The following is an 18,680-nucleotide window of genomic DNA, read 5'->3' as shown; positions in this document are numbered from 1 at the left end:
TAGCAAGACTCTGTCCTAAGGGAAAAAATGCAAGACATTATATTTGAAGACATTAGTGGCTGAATTTGGAGTCTGGCCAGCTGTGTCCATTAAACACAGCAAAAGAATAAAAAAGTAGTGCTTTTGTGTGATCACACTGGAAATAATTGAATACAAACTGGCAAAAATCAAAAAGAAGCAAAAGAACTCAGCAGTGAAAAGATAAGAACAAGAAGTGAAAGAAGAAAAAAATTAAAATTAGTAGATAAGGTGGGGGAAGGATTCACAAGGGAGAAATGAGAAAAATGAGGAGAGGAACAGGAGAGGGGAGAAATGAAAAAAAGAGGAAAAAACAAAAAAAGGAATTTCTGAAATTGTAATCTCCACCAAGGGCCTGAGCTACTCTTGATTTTGACGGCTGTGCAATCATCACATTCCAGTTTTAGAACATCAACATCACCCACCCCCCAAATTCCCTTGAATTAAATTCCACAGTTGGAGCCCTCCAAAGTCCACAGTCGTTTGAGGAACAAGGGACTGCAGGTGATGTCATTTAACAAAGTCCGAAGTTATTTTCCTATTCAGCCACCAGGGGGTAATACATTCCATTCAATTCAAAAAGCGTACTTAGGAAAGTTTACCAAGTGCTCCATACTCTGGAGGCTACCCCATGAAAAAAAATAAGGCACCATTCCTTAAATTCAAGTGCAATCAATAATATATTTATGCAAGTAATGATGATTCAAGGAGAAATGAACTATGAAATCACATTAGAGCTAAGTCTTACGGCTGAACGGGAATTTACAACAAGCAGAGATGCGTGGTAGGAGAAAGATTCTGAAGAGAGGAGTACAATGGGAAGAAAGGTCAGTGCCAATGATTAAGTAAACTTGTATTACAGTTGGAAGAGAAAGGATCTTCTTAAGTCTGTTTTCATATGTTCAACATCCACAGACTAGTTAATGGGTATTGACCTCATTTGTAAATATCTAACTAAAAGTGAATTTTTTTAAAAAAGATTCAACACAATTTTTAACGATGCAATGATAAAAAATTATTAGCTCTGTTTCTTCTCAATAAGAACGATGAAATTGTTTGCAGTCTTTCATTGTGTTATCTTTATTTGGCTCCATGATCAATAGCTTCAACTATAGTCTGTTTCTTCATCGAGTTAGTTTCTTTGTTCTTTATTTCTACTACACTGGAACATATAAAGTGTAACTATTGATCTTTGACTATGGTGGTGAGGGTGCTGCTCTGATGGGTGGTGCTAGATATGTGGATCAAACATGAACCCTGAATTTGAGGAGGGATTTCTCTCCAAGTTCCACTCACAGTGCTCTGTAGAAGCTGAGTCAATGGCAAAACACCAAAAGTCTGGATGCTTAATCCACTCTTTGGATACTATTGGTTCTGACAGTGAATTTTCATAGTTTGTTGAAGCATTTGATTTTTATTTTTTGTTCTTGTTATTTTCTATAGCTTTGTTAAAATTTATATGCCATAAAATTCACCCATTGTAAGTATACAATTCATGACTTTTAATAAGTGTATAGTTGTGCAATTGTCACCACATTCCAATTTTAGAACCCTACCCAATTTCCTTTAGCCCATTTTCCTTTAGTCCATTTGCAGACACACTCCACTCCCATGTCCAACTTCAGGTTAGCCTGATCTGCTTTCTGTTTCTCTAAATTTGCCCTCTCTGGACATTTCATATAAATGGAATCATACTATACGTAGTCTTCTGCACTTAGCTTTTTTCATTTAGCATAACGTTTTCAAGGTTCATCTATGTTGTAGCACGTATCAGTACTATATCATTCCTTTTTATTTCTAAATAGAATTCCATTGTACGGGCATACTACATTTTGTTTATCAATTCATTAATTAATTGACATTTGGATTGTTTCCAGTTTTCAAATAATGCTGCTATGAGTAATTGTGTACAAGTCTTTGTGATGGACATAAAAGACAAAATGTGCTGAGCAATTAAGGAGATGATTTCATTCATTCATTCAAGCTTTTAAAATAGGCAAAATGTTCATTAATGAATCTCCAGGGGGGAAAAAAAAAAAAAGAGGACCTGGGATTTTATAGAAGTGGGTAAACAAGAGAGCTACCAGTGAGTCTTATAGGAGTCCTAAGGAATGATGGAAGGAAATATGCGAGAGCAAGGTGGTTGTATTAGTCCGCTAGGACTGCCATCATGAAATACCACAGACTGGTACTAGGCTGGAGTGCAGAGGCATGACCATGAGCCTGAGTGACTTAAACAACACGGCTCGTATTTTCTCAGAGTTCTGGAGGCTGCATGTCTAAGATCAAGGTGTCATTAGAGTTGGTTTCTGCCATGGACTCTCTTTTTGGTTTGCGGATGGCTGCCTCTCGCTGTGTCTTCACTTGGACTTTCTTGTGTGTACGTGCTTTCCTGATGTTGCTTCCTCTTCTCATTAAAACAGTTCTGTTGGATTGGGGCCCTATCTTCATTACCTCATTTAACCTTAATTACCTCTTTAAAAGCCCTGTGTCCATATATAATTACATTCTGAGTTGTACTGGGGGTTAAGACCTCAATATATGAATTGGGGCATGGGTGGGACATAACTAAGTCCATAACAGTGATTCTTTGTGGGTAGGCTTTCTTACAAATACAAAAGTGTGGGAATTTTCTCCGCATTGCTGCTTTCCGGGAGCACAGGCTCAAATAAAGTTCAACGTCAAGAGGACAGATGTTATCATTTCTCTTGCGTATATTCCTCGAACTGGAATTACTGGGTTACGTTTAACACTTTAAGAAGCCATTTGCCAACATATCTGCACCATTTTAACTTCGTACCAATAATATTAAAGGATTCCACTTTCTCCACTTCCTTACACTCATGAATGCTTGCTTTTTTATTTCATCCATTCTGGTAAAAGTAAATGGCTATTTCATTGTGGTTTTTAATTTATATTTCTCTAGTGATTAATGATGTTGAACACCTTTTTCATGTACTTGTTAACCATTTGTATATCTTCTTTAATGAAATATCTCTTTGAATCCATTGCCCATTTAGGAGTTTTAAAAATATATTCTAGGCCAGGTGTGATGGCTCACACCTATAATTCTAGCATTCTGGGAGGCCAAGGTGGGCTGATAGCTTGAGCCCAGGAGTTTGAGACCAGCAAGGACAACATGAGCAAAACCCCATCTCTACAAAAAATACCAAAAAATTGGGCTGGGCATGGTGGTGCATGACTGTAGTCTCAGCTACTAGGGAGGCTGAGGTGGGAGGATCACCTGAGCCTGAAGAGGTTGAGGCTGCAGTGAATCATGGTCATGCCTCTGCACTCCAGCCTGGGCACCAAAGAGAGACTCTGTCTCAAAAAAAAAAGAAAAAAAGAAAAAAAGAAAAAGAAAAATTAAAAAAAATATATATGTATATTCTAGATATAAGTCATTTGTCAGGTACATAATTTGCAAATATTATTACCCAGTCTGTTTAACTTGTCTTTTCATTTTGTTAGTGGTGTTTTTTGAAGAGCAAAAGTTTTCAGCTCTGATGAAGTCCAGCTTATCTATTTTTTCAGAAGTGTTGCATATAGATAACGCAGTTGTCCCAGCACCATTTTGTTATCGAACCGAACTGGGGTCTGCTCACCCGGCGCAGCAAAGCCAAACTCTGACGTTGGGATTTGCAGCAAGAGGAAATGAAGCATTTATTGCAGGGCACCAAACAAGGAGAATGGGGCAGGTCATACTCAAGACCCAAACTCCCAGATGGTTTACAGGTAAGGGTTTTTTAGGATGGCGACGCAGTTACAGGCAAAGTCATAAATCAATACATGGAGGCTACACATTGGTTTGACCTAAAAAGGTGGGACATCTTGAAGTGGAGGCCCATAGGCCGTAGGTAGATCCAAAGATTTTCTGATTTGAGGCCTGGCGTGGTGGCTCACGCCTGTAATCCTAGCACTTTTGAAGGCTGAGGTGAGCAGATTGCTTGAGCTCAGGAGTTTGAGACTAGCTTAGGCAACGTGGTGAAACCCCATCTCTACAAAAATTCACAAATTAGTTGGGCGTGGTGGCTGGCACCTCAACTATTTGGGAGGTTGAGGTGGGAGGATCACTTGAGCCCGGGAGGCAGAGGTTGCAGTGAGCCAAGATTGCACACATTGCACTCCAGCCTGAGTGACAGAGCAAGATACTGGAAAAAAAAAAAAATTCTGATTTGCGATTAAAGGACACAAAGCTTTGTCTAAAAATTTGGGATTTGGGATCAGCAGAAAAGAATGTTAATTCTGTCCTGGGAGTGCGACCTCTGCCAGACTGCCTAGGAAGACATCTAAAACAAATAGCAGTGGTCAGAGTTGAGTTCTCAGGTCCCTCATATTTGACATCTATGTGTCAGTGGATATGTTTGGTGGAGGTCTGGGTTTCTGAAAAACAACTCAGGTGCATATGTTAGGATATTATCTTTAGTTTCTGTAGAGAATCAAACATCTCCTGACTTTAGCTTCTGTGGCTCCTGTTTTAAGCTACTATTAACTTCTTGCTTATCAAGCTGCTTATTTATTTTTCAAGGCTAGTGATATGGTTTGGCTGTGACCCATCCAAAACTCATCTTGAATTGTAGCTCCCATAATTCCCACGTGTCCTGGGAGAGACCCGATGGGAGGTAATTGAATCATGGGGATGGGTCTTTCCCTTGCTGTATTTCTGATAGTGAATAAGTCTCACACGATCTGATGGTCTTATAAAGGGGAGTTTCCCTGCACACGCCCTCTTGCCTGCTGCCGTGTAAGATGTCCCTTTGCTCTTCCTTCGTCTTCCGCCATGATTGTGAGGCCTCCCCAGCCATGTGAAACTGTGAGTCCATTAAACCTCTTTCCTTTATAAATTACCCTGTCTCAAGTATGCCTTTATTAGCCGTGTGAAGACTGACTAATACAGCTAGATAGGTGCCCGGAATGTCCCTCGAAGGAACGCAAGACTTTTCTTTATTTCCATGCTTGGGCAGCCCACAAGCCCCTAAAAGAAGCCCCTGCTCCATCTCAATTTGTTGAAAAGACTATACTTTTCCTACGAAATTGCCTTAGAACCACTGTTGAAAAGTAATTTAATATAGTTTATTTCTGCATTCTCGGTCCTGCTTCATTGCCTTACAATAGTTCCTTCTCATCGGCAAGGGATATATCCCCCCATAGTGGATACCTGAAAGTGCAGATAGTACAGAACCCTATACATTCTACATTTTTTTCTATAATGATATGTCCTATATATGTAAACTTTATGGTAAAGTTTAATTTATAAATTAGACACAGTAAGAGACTAACAACAATAATAAGTGGGCCAGTTATAAGAGCATACTATAATAAGAATTTTAAACTTATAAATTGTTTATTTCTGGAATTTTCCATTTAATATTTTTGGACTACAGTAGACCATGGCTAACTGCAGAAATTGAAACCACAGAAAAGAGAGCCTACTGTACATGCCTACGCTTACCCAATACCCTAATATCACCCTGTCTTGATTACTGTCGTTTTAATGGTGAGTTTTGACATTGAGTTGTATAAGTTCTCGAATGTCATTCTTCCTTCTCAAAACAGTTTGGGCTCTGCAAGGTCCTTGGTATTTCCATATAAATTTTATGATCAGCTTATCAATTGCTATTAAAAAAAGAGCCTGCTTGGGATTTTGAGAAGAATTGTGTTGAATGTAAATCAATTTAGGGAAAATCGCCCTTTAACAAAGTTGAGTCTTCCAACCCATCATATGATATTTATTTATATCTTCTTTAATTTCTCTCAGCAATATTTTATGGTTTTCAGTGTATATATCTAGCACTACTTTTGATCATTTTTTCCTAAGTATTTTGTTCCTTTTGATTTTATTTATGTATCGTGAATGGAATTTTTTTTTTTTTTTAAGACAAAGTCTCGCTCTTGTCCCTTAGGCTGGAGTGTGATGGCGTGATCTCGGCTCACTGCAACCTCCGCCTCCCAGGTTCAAGTCCTGCCTCGGCCCCCCAAGTAGCTGGGATTACACGCGCCTGCCACCATGCCCAGCTAATTTTTGTATTTTTAGTAGAGAGGGGTTTTACCATGTTGGCCAGGCTGGTCTAGAACTCCTGACCACCTGCCTCGGCCTCCCAGAGTGCTGGGATTACAGGCATGAGCCACCGCGCCTGGCCGGAATTATTTTCTTAATTTCATCTTTGAATAGTTTGTTGCTAGAACATGGAAATACAATTAGCTTTGTATATTGCTTTTGTCTCTTGCAACATTGCTAATTCATTAGTTCTAGATTTGTGTTTGTATGGATTTCTTCCAATTTTCTACATAAAGGATTGTATCATCTGTGAATTTAAAAAGGCCTACTTCTCTTTTGCCACATGGATGCCTTTTTTATTTTTGGCCTCATTATACCGGCTAGAACGTCCAGTATAGAGCTGAACAGAAGTGGTGGAAGTACACAGTCTCACTTTGTTCGTGATCTTAGGAGGAAAGCATTCAGTCCTATACCATTAAATATGACATTAGCCCTAGGTTATTTCTAGATGCCTTTATTAGAATGAGGAAGGGCCCCTCTATCTTGTTTGTTGAGGGTTTTTATCATGAATTGGTGCTGAATTTTTTCCAATGTTTTTTCTGCATCTGTGAAGATGATCATATCAGTCTTGACTTTTATTAATATGGTATATCACATTAACTGATTTTTGAATGTTAATTCAATCTTGCATTTCTGAGATACAGGAATATTTCTGATTACAGGAATATACAGGAATATTTCTTGGGATATTGTTGGTCATGGTATATGATCCTTTTTTTATGTTGCTGACCTTGGTTTGATAATATTTTATGAAGAATTTTGGGGCCTATGTTCATAAGGAACACTGGTCTGTAGTTTTCTCTTCTCATGTCATCTTTGGCTTTTGTATCAGGTTAATGCTGCTCTCATTGAATGAGCTTGGAAGTGTTCCTTCCTCCTCTATTTACTGAAAGAACTTGTAAGCTACTAGTATTTGTTATTTAAATATTTGATAGCATTCACTAGGGAAGTTATTTGGGCATGAGCACTTCTTTGTGGGACGATTTTTAATTACCAATTCAATTTCTTTACTTGTAGGTCTATTAAGCTTTTCTATTTTTTTTTTTCTCAAGCCAGTAATTTACATCTTCCTAGGAATTTGTCTAATTCATCTGTTGTCTAATTTATATTCATAACATTCCCTTACTATCCCTTTTACTTCCATAAGGTCAGTAGTAATGTCCTCTCTTTCATTCCTGATTTTGTGTCTCTTTTTTTCTTGGCCTAGCAGAGCCATCAGGCTTTCTTGAGTCTCCTCTGCACACACACACAGACTCCATCAGCCAGGGATGTGTGGATGGCTCAGACCTGCTGTGGTCTTTGCTATACATGCCAAAGTCTCTGGCTAAACATGATACATGGAGCCTTTATATATACATATATATATAGAGAGAGAGAGAGAGAGAGAGAGAGAGACAGACAGAGAGAGAGAGAGAGAGAGAAAATTTTTTTTGAGACAGGATCCCACTCTATGCTCCAAGCTGGGGTGCAATGTCACAATCATAGTTCACTGTAACCTCAAACTGCTAGGCTCAAGTGATCCTCCTGCCTCAACCTCCCGAGTAGCTAGGATTACAGACATGAGCCACCATGCCCAGCTAACTTTTTGAATTTTATGTAGAGATAGGGTCTCACTGTGTTGTCGAGGCTGGCTTCAAACTCCTGGCGTCAAGCAATCCTTCTGCGTCCCAAAGCACTGGAATTCTAGGTGCACGCCACCACACCCAGCTAAGCCTAATATTCTTTGAGGAATATCTTTCTCCTTACTATAGCTGGAGGCCTGTTAGCTTCAACTTCCAATCCAGATTGATATGATTAAAGGAACCCTTAAAGGAGCTATATGGTTCTAAAAGAACCCTAAATGTATATTACACCAGGATACCTCCTACCACAGGCAGCAATGGCCATGTCAGAAAGACGCAGAAAACCCTACTAGTTAATATCTGCATTACCTTTTGCCTAGTGAACCAAGAGAGATCTGGGGAAATGACCAGCCGTACTAACGCTCCCTTTGTTTCAAAATAGCCCACACAGCTGCATTTTGCAGGTGGTGAACAGCTTTTACTACTTTTAGTTGAGACAGCTCTAAGCTGAGGAAATGGGCATGAACTACAGTTCCCCATAGAACCCACTTCACTTCCTCAGAAACAGCCCTCTATCCTGGGCCAAAGATGCCTGCACTGGCATCCATGCAGATTTGCACAATCACCATCCCCTCACCCTCAGAAAGTCTGTTCTCACTCAGAGAGGACGTAACTTTGAGTGCTAGGACCTAGCTTGCTAGATAACAGCCGTGGCCAGCTGAGGAGTCATTTATCAATTTTTTTTCATTATTATCCTTTAAGTTCTGGGACACATGTGCAGAACGTGCAAGTTTGTTATGTAGGTATACATGTACGATGGTGTTTGCTGCACCTACCAACCCATCATCTACATTAGGTATTTGTCCTAATGCTATCCCTCCCCTAGCCCCCGATCCCCAACAGGCCCCAGTGTGTGATATTCCCCTCTCTGTGTCCATGTGTTCTCATCGTTCAACTCCCACTGATGAGTGAGAACATGCGATGTTTGGTTTATTAATCTTAAAAATTGATACTATATCTTGGCTATAAATAATTATGTTTGAAAACAATAAAATATGAATCAGAAGATGCAGATCAAATTCATAAATGCTAAATGAAGTGATGGCACAGAGAAGCGGAGAGGAATGGAATTGAGGTGATGATTCAAGGGGACATTAGCTTTATCCATAATGTTTTATATTCATAAATGAAAAGACTAGGAGAAAATAAGACAAATGTTAACAATTAATAATTCTTGATGTTGGAAATAAGTGTTTGCTAAACTTTTCCAAATATTTTTCAATAAGTTTAACTCAAAATCATTTTTAATTAATCAATAAATTTGAATGTGTTCAGATTTTTTTTTTATTTTTTATTTTAACAGACAGGGTCTCACTATGTTGCCAGGCTATTTACGGCTTTGAATAGCCACTACAGATTCAAATTCCTGGGCTCAAGGGATTCTCTTGCCCAAGCCTCCAGAGTAACTGGGACAACAGGTGCACATCACTGTGCCCAGGTTTGCATGTGTTGGGGGCAGGGGTGTTCAGATTTTAAGCAAGAAATGGAGATGCCCCTTCAGACTCCACAATTTAGCTTTTCTCAAAGCAAGAGAAGACCTTGAGCTTCTTCCTTCTTGATCTTTCCTGATAGAGCAATGGAGAGACTGGAACAACTGTCTCCAATACATTCGCTGCCTTGGTGTTTTGAAAATAATTAGCCATTGGGTTCTGGAAGTGAGTGCCACCTGCAAATGAGGAAAATATTGAGAACTTCTTTCTTGTTCGTGATGGCCCTAACACTTCATTGAGTCCTCTCTTAAGATGGCATCTTTCAATCCCCATCTCAGGCCAGAGCTCTTGCTGCTCCTGCTAAAGGAGGAGGACATACACACACGTGCATACTCATAGATATCAATGTGTGTGTTACATATATAATGTGTGCCTGTCAACTTGGTCTTCATGTCAAATGTACTGAGGATCAGTCAAAATGTCTGAGAACCACTATACTAAGGAACTCAAACATAAAAGGCCAAATCAGAAATCATTATCTCATTCACTTTCTTCTCTCTAAACTTTCAAAACATTTCCTCTTGCATTTTCTCTATCTCAGTAAACAGTACTACCATCCAACCCAATTGCTTAAACCAAAGACCAGAAGTCATCTTGGCTCTTTACTTCAACCTTTAAATCCCAGCCATCAATCACAGAATAGATAATAGTGTGCATCACAAGTCTTGATTTGTAAAATCTGTGTTTTGGATACATACATACACATATACACACACAATATACACATCAAATTGCAATATGAAACTGATTTGTCCTCTTTTCCTAAATAGGAAGAAATATTACAAAGAGATGGGCTTTACATTTTATCCTCTGTAAGGAGCTTGGAAACTTCTGGTATCCATAGACTCTCTCGCTCTCCTTTTTTGTATTTTTACATGTTTGGTATCCTCTTCATTTTTGTCACCTTTCCTTTTCTATGGCTAAGAAATCTGCTCCTTTTGTGAGAAATATTTGGTGGAAGGTAGAAGAAAAGAGAGAACATGGAAGGTCTGAATATTTGTCCCCTCCAAAACTCATGACTCTAATCGCTAAGATTATTTCAAACATCTACTTACAGATATTGTTAGAGTAGGTAGCTAGTCAGGGGACACACACACACACACACAACCCCCAGGAATGTTGGGTGGCCATCAGGTAACGGTCAGGCAGTTGTTAACTGCCCCTCTACAGTAATAATTGGTCACAGCCGGCACCAGTGAAAGGCAGTCTCATAATAGATAACACCTGAAACTGGTGATCAGCAGTTTCCCGATAAGCTCTCAGGAGTTAGGTGAGAGGGGAGAAAGAAGTAATTTAAGACCCCAGAAGTATGCCAACATATAAAACCGCAGGTCAAAAGGTCAAACCACACACTTGCCTTTTCAGGTCGCCTGCAGGCCCTCTTCCAAGTGTACTTTCCTTCCTTTCATTCCTGTTCTAAGGCTTTTTAATAAACTTTCACTCCTGCTCAAAAACTTGCCCCAGTCTCTCCTTCTGCATTAGCCTCCTCAGTCAAATCCCTTCTTCTAAGGAGACGAGAATTGAGGTTGCTGCAGACCTGTACAGATACGGATATGTTCTGCCAGTAACAATATGAGCCAAGGCAATCCCTAATGCAAGTCTTGGAATCGTGAATCGACATCATGTTCTTACTTCACTGACCTAGTGTTTCCTCTTAGGGAGTTCAGCTTGACTACCAAGTAATCTAACACTCATGAAAAGAGCCAATAAAAATAAGATGAAAATGCATCATCTCACTGTAACCAATGTCCATTCCCTAGAGGGGGAAATCTCTCAGGTAGACCAGAGAAACCATATAAAGCCACATGGTTTTTATTTGCCACATAATGGGGCACAGGACAGTGATTGCAGCTTCTTTATGTCTCTCATAGCTCCAAGCACAACCACCAGCAACCAACAAATAAGTTTTAATAATAATAATGTTATATCTGAAAGCAATACATACTCTAACAGTACCCATTAAAAGTAGCTTGTAAACCATTTCTTGAAATTGCTTTCTACCCAGTTTCAGACATGACTCTATTAAGCCATTAAATAAAACAGAAGAGACTGAGTCATAAAACGAGAATAGGGAATATGTCAAAGAAGGTTAGAGGCTAAATTTATAATATCTAAATTTTCTTAAGGAAGCAAGTGATAAAAATTTTACTGCTTCCTTTCGGCGAGGACCGCCACCTTCCAGTAATTCGCCAAAATAACAAACACCAAGGGAAAGAGGAGAGGCACCTGATATATGTTCTCCAGGCCTTTTAGAAAACATGGAGTTGTTCTTTTGGCCACGTATATGCGAATCTACAGGATGATACTGTAGACATCAAGGGAACAGGCACCAAAAAGCAATGCCCCACAAGTGTCACCATGGCTAAACTGAAAGAGTCTACGGTGTTACCCAGCATACTGTTGGCACTGTTGTAAACAAGTTAAGGGCAAGATTCTTGCCAAGAGAATTAATGTGTGTATTGAGCATATTAAACACTCTAAGAGCCAAAATCGCTTCCTGAAATGGGTGAAGGAAAATGATCAGTAAAAGAAAGAAGCCAAAGAGAAAGGTACCTGGGTTCAACTGAAGCGCCAGCCTGCTGCACCCAGAGAAGCACACCTTGTGAGAACCAATGGGAAGGAGCCTGAGCTGCCGGAATCTATTCCCTACGAATTCATGGCATAATAGGTGGGGGAAAAAAAAAAAAAAAAAACCTCTGGACTGCAAAAAAAAAAAAAAATTTACTAAGCAATACCCTTAAGTTACATAAAATATTCTCTGGTTGGAATCACATTTTCTCCAACAGCAATTCCTTATCTCAAGGGAGTGATAAGATTATTTGAAATATTTTGACAAGGGAAATAGAAAAATTGAAAATAATTGAGGAGGCCAGGCATGGTGGCTCACACCTGTAATCCCAGCACTTTGGGAGGCCGAGGCAGGTGGATCACCTGAGGTCAGGAGTTAGAGACCAGCCTGCCTAACGTGGTAAAACCCCGTCTCCACTAAAAATACAAAAAGATTAGCCTGGCCTTGTGGCAGGTGCCTGTAATCCCAGTTACTTGGGAGGCTGAGGCAGGAGAATTGTTTGAACCCAGGAGTCAGAGGTTGGAGTGAGCTGACCTGTGACATTGCACTCCAGCCTGGGCGACCAAGAGAGACTCCGTCTCAAAAAAAAAAAAAAAAAAAAAAAAAGAAAAAAGAAAAAAGAAAACAATTGAAGAGAACTTAAGTGACAAACAAGAATGAAAAAGACTTCACTATTTTACAGTTTCAGGGAGAGTAACTGGGTTTATCATATTTGAATCTAAAATGTATCTTAAGCCCATAGATGAAATCAAGGTCATTGGTATTTAAAACTTTTTCTTTTCATATGTTGGATATTTTTTTAAAGATGTGATTTGAGTCAGCAGCCTACTTCTTGCAACAATATTTTTAGATTCTCTTCAGTTATTTAATCTGAAAGGCTTTTTTAAAAAATTATTTTTAATTTTTTTTGAGACGGAGTCTCACTCTGTCACCTAGGCTGGAGTGCAGTGGTGCAATCTTGGCTCACTGCAACTTCTGCCCCTCGGTTTCAAGTGATTCTCCTGCCTCAGCCTCCCGAGTAGCTGGGACTACAGGCATATGTCCAGCTAATTTTTGTATTTTTAGTAGAAATGGGGTTTCACTATGTTGGCCAGGCTGGTCTTGAACTCCTGACCTCAGGTGATCCACCCACCTCGGCCTCCCAAAGTGCTGGGATTACAGGCGTGAGCCACAGTGCCCAGCTGAAAGGCTTTTAATATACTAAAAGAATCCACAAAATTCTGATGTTAGTAACTTTTAAAGAAATATTCAGAAATAGTCTCAAGAGGATAAAGCTAACATAGGAAATGCATTTCCTCTTAAAAGCAAATGAGAAATAGGAAATATAAATGCAATAGAAAAATGAGTTTGAAATCTTACAATATTTCAGAATTAAACCCAGATATATAGGAAAGATGAGTCATTTTAAGAATTGCTCCTTTGAAATCTCAAGGCTGACCAGGCATGGTAGTTCATGCCTATAATTTCAGCACTTTGGGAGGCCGACACAGAAGGATTGCTGAAGCCCGTGAGTTTGAGACCAAACTGGGCAATATAATAAGACCTAGTCTCTATTTTAAAAAATAAATAGGCCGGGCATGAAGGTTCACACCTGTAATCCCAATATTTTGGGAGACCAAGGCAGGTGGATCACTTGAGGTCAGGAGTTCAAGACCAGCCTGGCCAACATGGCAAAACCCCATCTCTACTAAAAATATGAAAATTAGTCAGGAATGATGGGGGGCACCTGTAATCCCAGCTACTCAGGAGACTGAGGTGGGAGAATCTCTTGAACCCGGGAGGCAGAGGTTGCAGTGAGCTGAGATCGTGCCACTCCAGCCTGGGCGACAGAGTGAGACTCTGTCTAAAAAAAATTAATTAATTAAAAATTAAATAAATAAAAAGAAAAATAACAAAAAACAGTAAAATGAAGTAAAATATATACAAAATCTATATATTTTGTTTTTAGGACCAAGTTTCTTCTTGCATGACCCCTCCACCAAAAGAAAGCAAAGCAGGAAAAGAAGAATAATTAAGTTTCAGCTTAAGTTGAAATGCCACCTAAATAGGATACTGGATTTTTTTTGTGAATGTGAAAAGAAACAAGAATATAAGAATTACTACAATTTTTAATTCTATTGAACAGTTGACTCAAGTCAAGGTGATAACACTATTAATCTCCATCTCTTTAATGTTTCTAGGATGAAGAATTGTGTTAGACTTCAATTCAATGGATGTATGTTTCGGATTCTTGTCTGAAAACTTTAGGAAAAATTACAGTTGGCTTACTCTCAAATGAACTCTCCATTAATATGGAATTTTATAAAATAAAATCTGTTGTTGTTGGAAGACCACTGAAAGAAAATTCACATCTTTACTCAAGACCCATTCACTATTAGCAATAAAATATAAAACAGTCATTCCAATTATTAGTGCCTGTTTTCAGTAGTCATATTTAGGGGCTTGTCAAATTATAATGTGATGAATTTCCTTTAAAATGTTCTTAGATTTTACAAGTTGTGTGTTACTGAACAGTTCTATTATTTCCAATATATTGAAATGTATATTAAAGTTCAGTGGTTTTTTGCTGTTGTTGAATCATTTTGGCTCAACTTGTCAAAATTTGAAGGCCTTATGATTTGTTTCAATTCCAAGAAGGCTTTCAAATATCTATATTAATCTTGTAAAATTAATTTTCGTCTTAACAGGAAGTCTTATTTTTTAGTACCTAGAATTAATTAACTTGAACTTACATGATCCTGTGGAATTTAAAATCTGACAAACCATGGACGTCAGTCGTAAGGTTAGGAATTTAATTACAAAGTAGCTGGCACCTAGAAGGCACTCAAAAAATACTTGTTGAAGGAGTACATGGAATGCAGAGGAGTATCTCCTTTCTAGTAAAAGCGCGATATAACTTTGTGTTGCAGCCAATAAATGCTGTACTAGAAAATTTATAAGAATATCCAGATTCAAATTTTATTGTCAGCCACAAGTGATATCAACTTCCATAGATTGTGTAAAAAAGAGACAGAGTTTCATTAAAGGTATTCATATACTCTCTGATAGGTTTTATGAGACATTTAGCCCCAAAGTGAGAAGATTTAGCTGCCTTTGAGACAGTAGTCAATAGCAGCCATTGTTATTGGCTTTTCTTACTCTTTAGTGTAAAGAAAGAGGAAAGGTGAGAAATTAAGAATTTCTATCAGGCAGTGGCTCATGCCTGTGATCCCAGCATTTTGGAAGGCTGAGGTAGGAGGATTGCTTGAGCCCAGGAGTTTGAGATCAGCCTGGGCAACATAGCGAGTACATTAGTCCCTTCTCACACTGTTACAAAGAAATACCCAAGACTGGGTAATTTATAAAGGAAAGAGGTTTAATTGACTCACAGTTCTACATTGCTAGGGACACCTCAGGAAACTTACAATCATGGCGGGCGGCAAAGGAGAAGTAGGCACTTCTTCACAAGGCAGACGGATGGAGTGAGTGCAAGCAGGGGAAATGCCAGATGCTTATACAACCATCAGATCTCATGAGCCTCACTCACTATCAGGAGAACAGCACAGGGGAAACTGCCCCCATGAGTCGATCACCTCCACATGATCCCGCCCTTGACATATAGGGATTATGGGGATTACAATTAGAGGTGAGATTTGGGTGGGGACACAGAGCCAAACCATATCAGCAAGATTCCATCTCTACAAAAAATAAAAAGATTAGCCAGGTATGGTGGTCCCAGCCTGTAGTCCCAGCTGAGAGGGAGGCTGAGATGCGAGGATCACTTGAGTCCAGGTGGTCGAGGCTGCAGTGAGCAGAGATGGCACCACTGCACTCCAGCCTGAGTGACAGAGCGAGACCCTGTCTCAAAAAAAAAAAAAGATTTTCTACCAAATGTGAATACTCTCCCCTCTAAAAGCTCTGAGACTTCCTAGAAAAGTTGTCAATAGAGTCCAATCAATCACAGGCTGCAGAACAGAAGAAGAATCAACACTAAGATTTCCAGGTGAAGAAAGTGATGCTCATTACAGTGCTTTCCAAGAAAATAAATAGTTTTACTGCCCTGTACCTGCAAGGGAGATACTAATTTGTCTCCAATTCATCACCTAATGCACTATAATCATTCAGTCAATATCAGTCAAGATATTGTATTGGCCAATATGTAACAATTTCAGGGTCAGTTTGCCAAGTCAGTGTTGCTGAACTTAGACTTACTCACACTATATCAGACAGTTTCTATGAAAATCAGGCTTAATCAATACATGGTAAATCAATTTACAGCTATATAAATCTATAAAATGTATCAAAGTAAATATCAGGTATACAGCTATTATTCCAGAGCTGGGAAAAAGAAGTTATCATGTATATAAATTCACAGAGTGATAATTCTAGTAACAGGACTTTAATACACAAACATGGGGCTTTCCCATAACTGTTAGCTGAAGTTGTTTCATGGAAGTAGCAGTGTCTACACTCAGACATTCTCGTCAGACATACAGCTAGCCACACCAGAGAAAATGAAGAGATACGAGAGTGGGGCGGTAGGATATACCATAAAAGTACTTCATAGAAGAGTCTGAGCTTAATCTGGCTTGGGAGGCTGCCCGAAGAAAATTATTTTAAAAAGAAAGGAAAGAAAAAGTACTTTATAGAAAAAATATAATAAAACAAAACTTACAACTCTAAAGAATCAGGCTAGGCACAGTGACTCATGCCTGTAATCCCAGCAGTTTTGGAGGCAGAGGCAGGCGGATCACTGGAGGTCAAGAGTTCAAGACCAGCTTGGCCAACATGACAAAATCCTGTCTCTACTAAAAATACAAAAATTAGCTGGGCATGGTGGCACATGCCTGTAATACCAGCTACTCAGGAGGCTGAGGCAGGAGAATGGCTTGAACATGGGAGGCAAAGGATGTAGTGAGCTGAGATCACACCACTGCACTCCAGCCTGGTCAACAAGAGTGAAACTCTGTCTCAAAAAAAAAAAAAAGAATCAGACATTTGAATTCATAAAATAGCATCAGATACTAATTCTTTAAATAAAAATAGAGAAAAATAATAGGTTTGGAAGAGATCTTAAAGGAATATCTCTTCCCTCTATTCTCCAACTTTCTGGTAGGAAAAGAACCTATGCTATCTTCACAGATTTAAAAAGCAAAAAATGAGATGCAAATTTATAGAGACAGATAATAGAAGTTAAAATATTATGATATAAAATTTATCATTGTAACCATTTTGAAGTGTACAGTTGGGTGGCATTAAGTCATATTCACATGGTGCAACCATCGCTATCATCTATCTCCAGAACTTTTCTCATCCTCTCAGACTTCTGGCCTTCCTGCGTTGGTTTCCGAAAGTGCTGCGATTACAGGCATGAGCCATTGCGCCCAGCCAAAAAAATGTTAAGAGAAAAAACAAGGAACTATTGATTCATCTGCATTCCAATTGCCACTGCCCAGGTGGAACAATTCTGACCTGTAACCCACCTAACTCACCACTTCTGCCTGGAAAGCTCACAGGTTTTCCAATTCCTCCAGAACCAAATAAAAAATCCTTAGATTGTCTCAAGGTTAACATGGGGTAAGCCACCAGTGCTCTTCCAACTGCTCCCTGGAAGGAGTGATAGATAAGGAAGGAGTGATAGATAAGGAAGACCACATGGCAAAATCTGAGAGACGTTTCCAGTAAATGCAATGTGTTGCGACACTAACAGTAAACACATTCATAGGCCAGGGATGGTAGCTCATTCCTCTAGTCCGAGCACTTGAGAAGGCTGAGGCAGGAGGATTGCTTGAACCCAGGAGTTTGAGGCTGCAGTGAGCCATGATGACACCATTACACTCCAGCCTGGGCAACAGAGTGAAACTCTTGTCGAAAGAAGGAAGGAAGGAAGGAAGGAAGGAAGGAAGGAAGGAAGGAAGGAAGGAAGGAAGGGAGGGAGGGAGGGAGGGAGGGAGGGAGGGAGGAAAGGAAGGAACGAAGGAAAGGAAAGAAAGGAAAGAGAAGAAAGAGAAGAAAGAGAGAAAGAGAGAGAGAAAGATAGAGAAGAAAGGAAGGAAGGAAGGAAGGAAGGAAGGAAGGAAGGAAGGAAGGAAGGAAGGAAGGAAGGAAGGAAGGAAGGAAGGAAGGAAGGATGGATGGATGGAAGGAAGGAAGGAAGGATGGATGGATGGATGGAAGGAAGGAAGGAAGGAAGGAAGGAAGGAAGGAAGGAAGGAAGGATGGAAGGAAGGGAGAAAGGAAGAGAAAGGAAAAGAAAGGAAAAGGAAACCCACATTCCTAATGATACTCACTCGGCCCTTGAACCGTGGACAGCCACAAGGAGCTTACTTACCCTCATTCTGACCAAGCATCTAGGCAGAAGTCCTACTAGTATAGAGAGGCTGGCTTGATCTAAACTGATCTAAACCAACGTTTTACCTTACTACCCCCAACGCCCACCTGCCTCTTTCTGTAACCATTCAGTGACAACCACCAGGACTTGATGTATTCACTGCCTAGCCCAGGGGCATCTTGGGAGGTGAGCATCCTGTCAGGCAGTGCCCCCAGAACAGTACATGCTGGAAGAAAAGCCTCCCTACGCACCCCGTGTGACAGACAGAAAGGGAACTGCCGGCTCACTGGGAGAGCTGGTTACACAAGCAGGAGGAAGTCAGCCTTCTGTGACTCCACTGCCCTCTGCAGAAGCTTGCATTTGTCTAGGCAGGTTCTTGGACTGGTTTTGCAGTCAGGAAATCCCAGAATGAAAACAGGAAAAAAGTTTTGCTTCTTTCAGAAAGCCCACTAAGGGCCAGGTGTGGTGGCTCATGCCTGTAATCCCAGCACTTTGAGAGGCCAGGGTGGGAGGACTGTTTGAGGCCAGGAGTACAAGACCAGCCTGGGCAACATAGCAAGACCCCCATCTCTAAAAAAATTTTTTTATTTTTATTTTTTAAATGATAAAAGAT

The 18,680-nt window shown here is 39.8% G+C and overlaps 1 long non-coding RNA gene across 1 annotated transcript; it reads left to right on the top strand.

Moving 5' to 3' along the window:
• The first annotated feature begins 525 nt into the window (after positions 1 to 525).
• On the top strand, positions 526 to 14,336 carry LOC135969487 (uncharacterized). Its single transcript, XR_010584748.1, has 2 exons — positions 526 to 845; positions 13,938 to 14,336. It is a non-coding gene; the product is annotated as an uncharacterized lncRNA (long non-coding RNA).
• Positions 14,337 to 18,680: the final 4,344 nt, after the last annotated feature.

This window comes from Macaca fascicularis, chromosome 2, assembly GCF_037993035.2.
Source record: "Macaca fascicularis isolate 582-1 chromosome 2, T2T-MFA8v1.1".
NCBI lineage: Eukaryota > Metazoa > Chordata > Mammalia > Primates > Cercopithecidae > Macaca > Macaca fascicularis.
The sequence above is the reverse complement of the archived record's forward strand: the minus strand, read 5'-3'. Positions and strand labels throughout refer to the sequence as shown.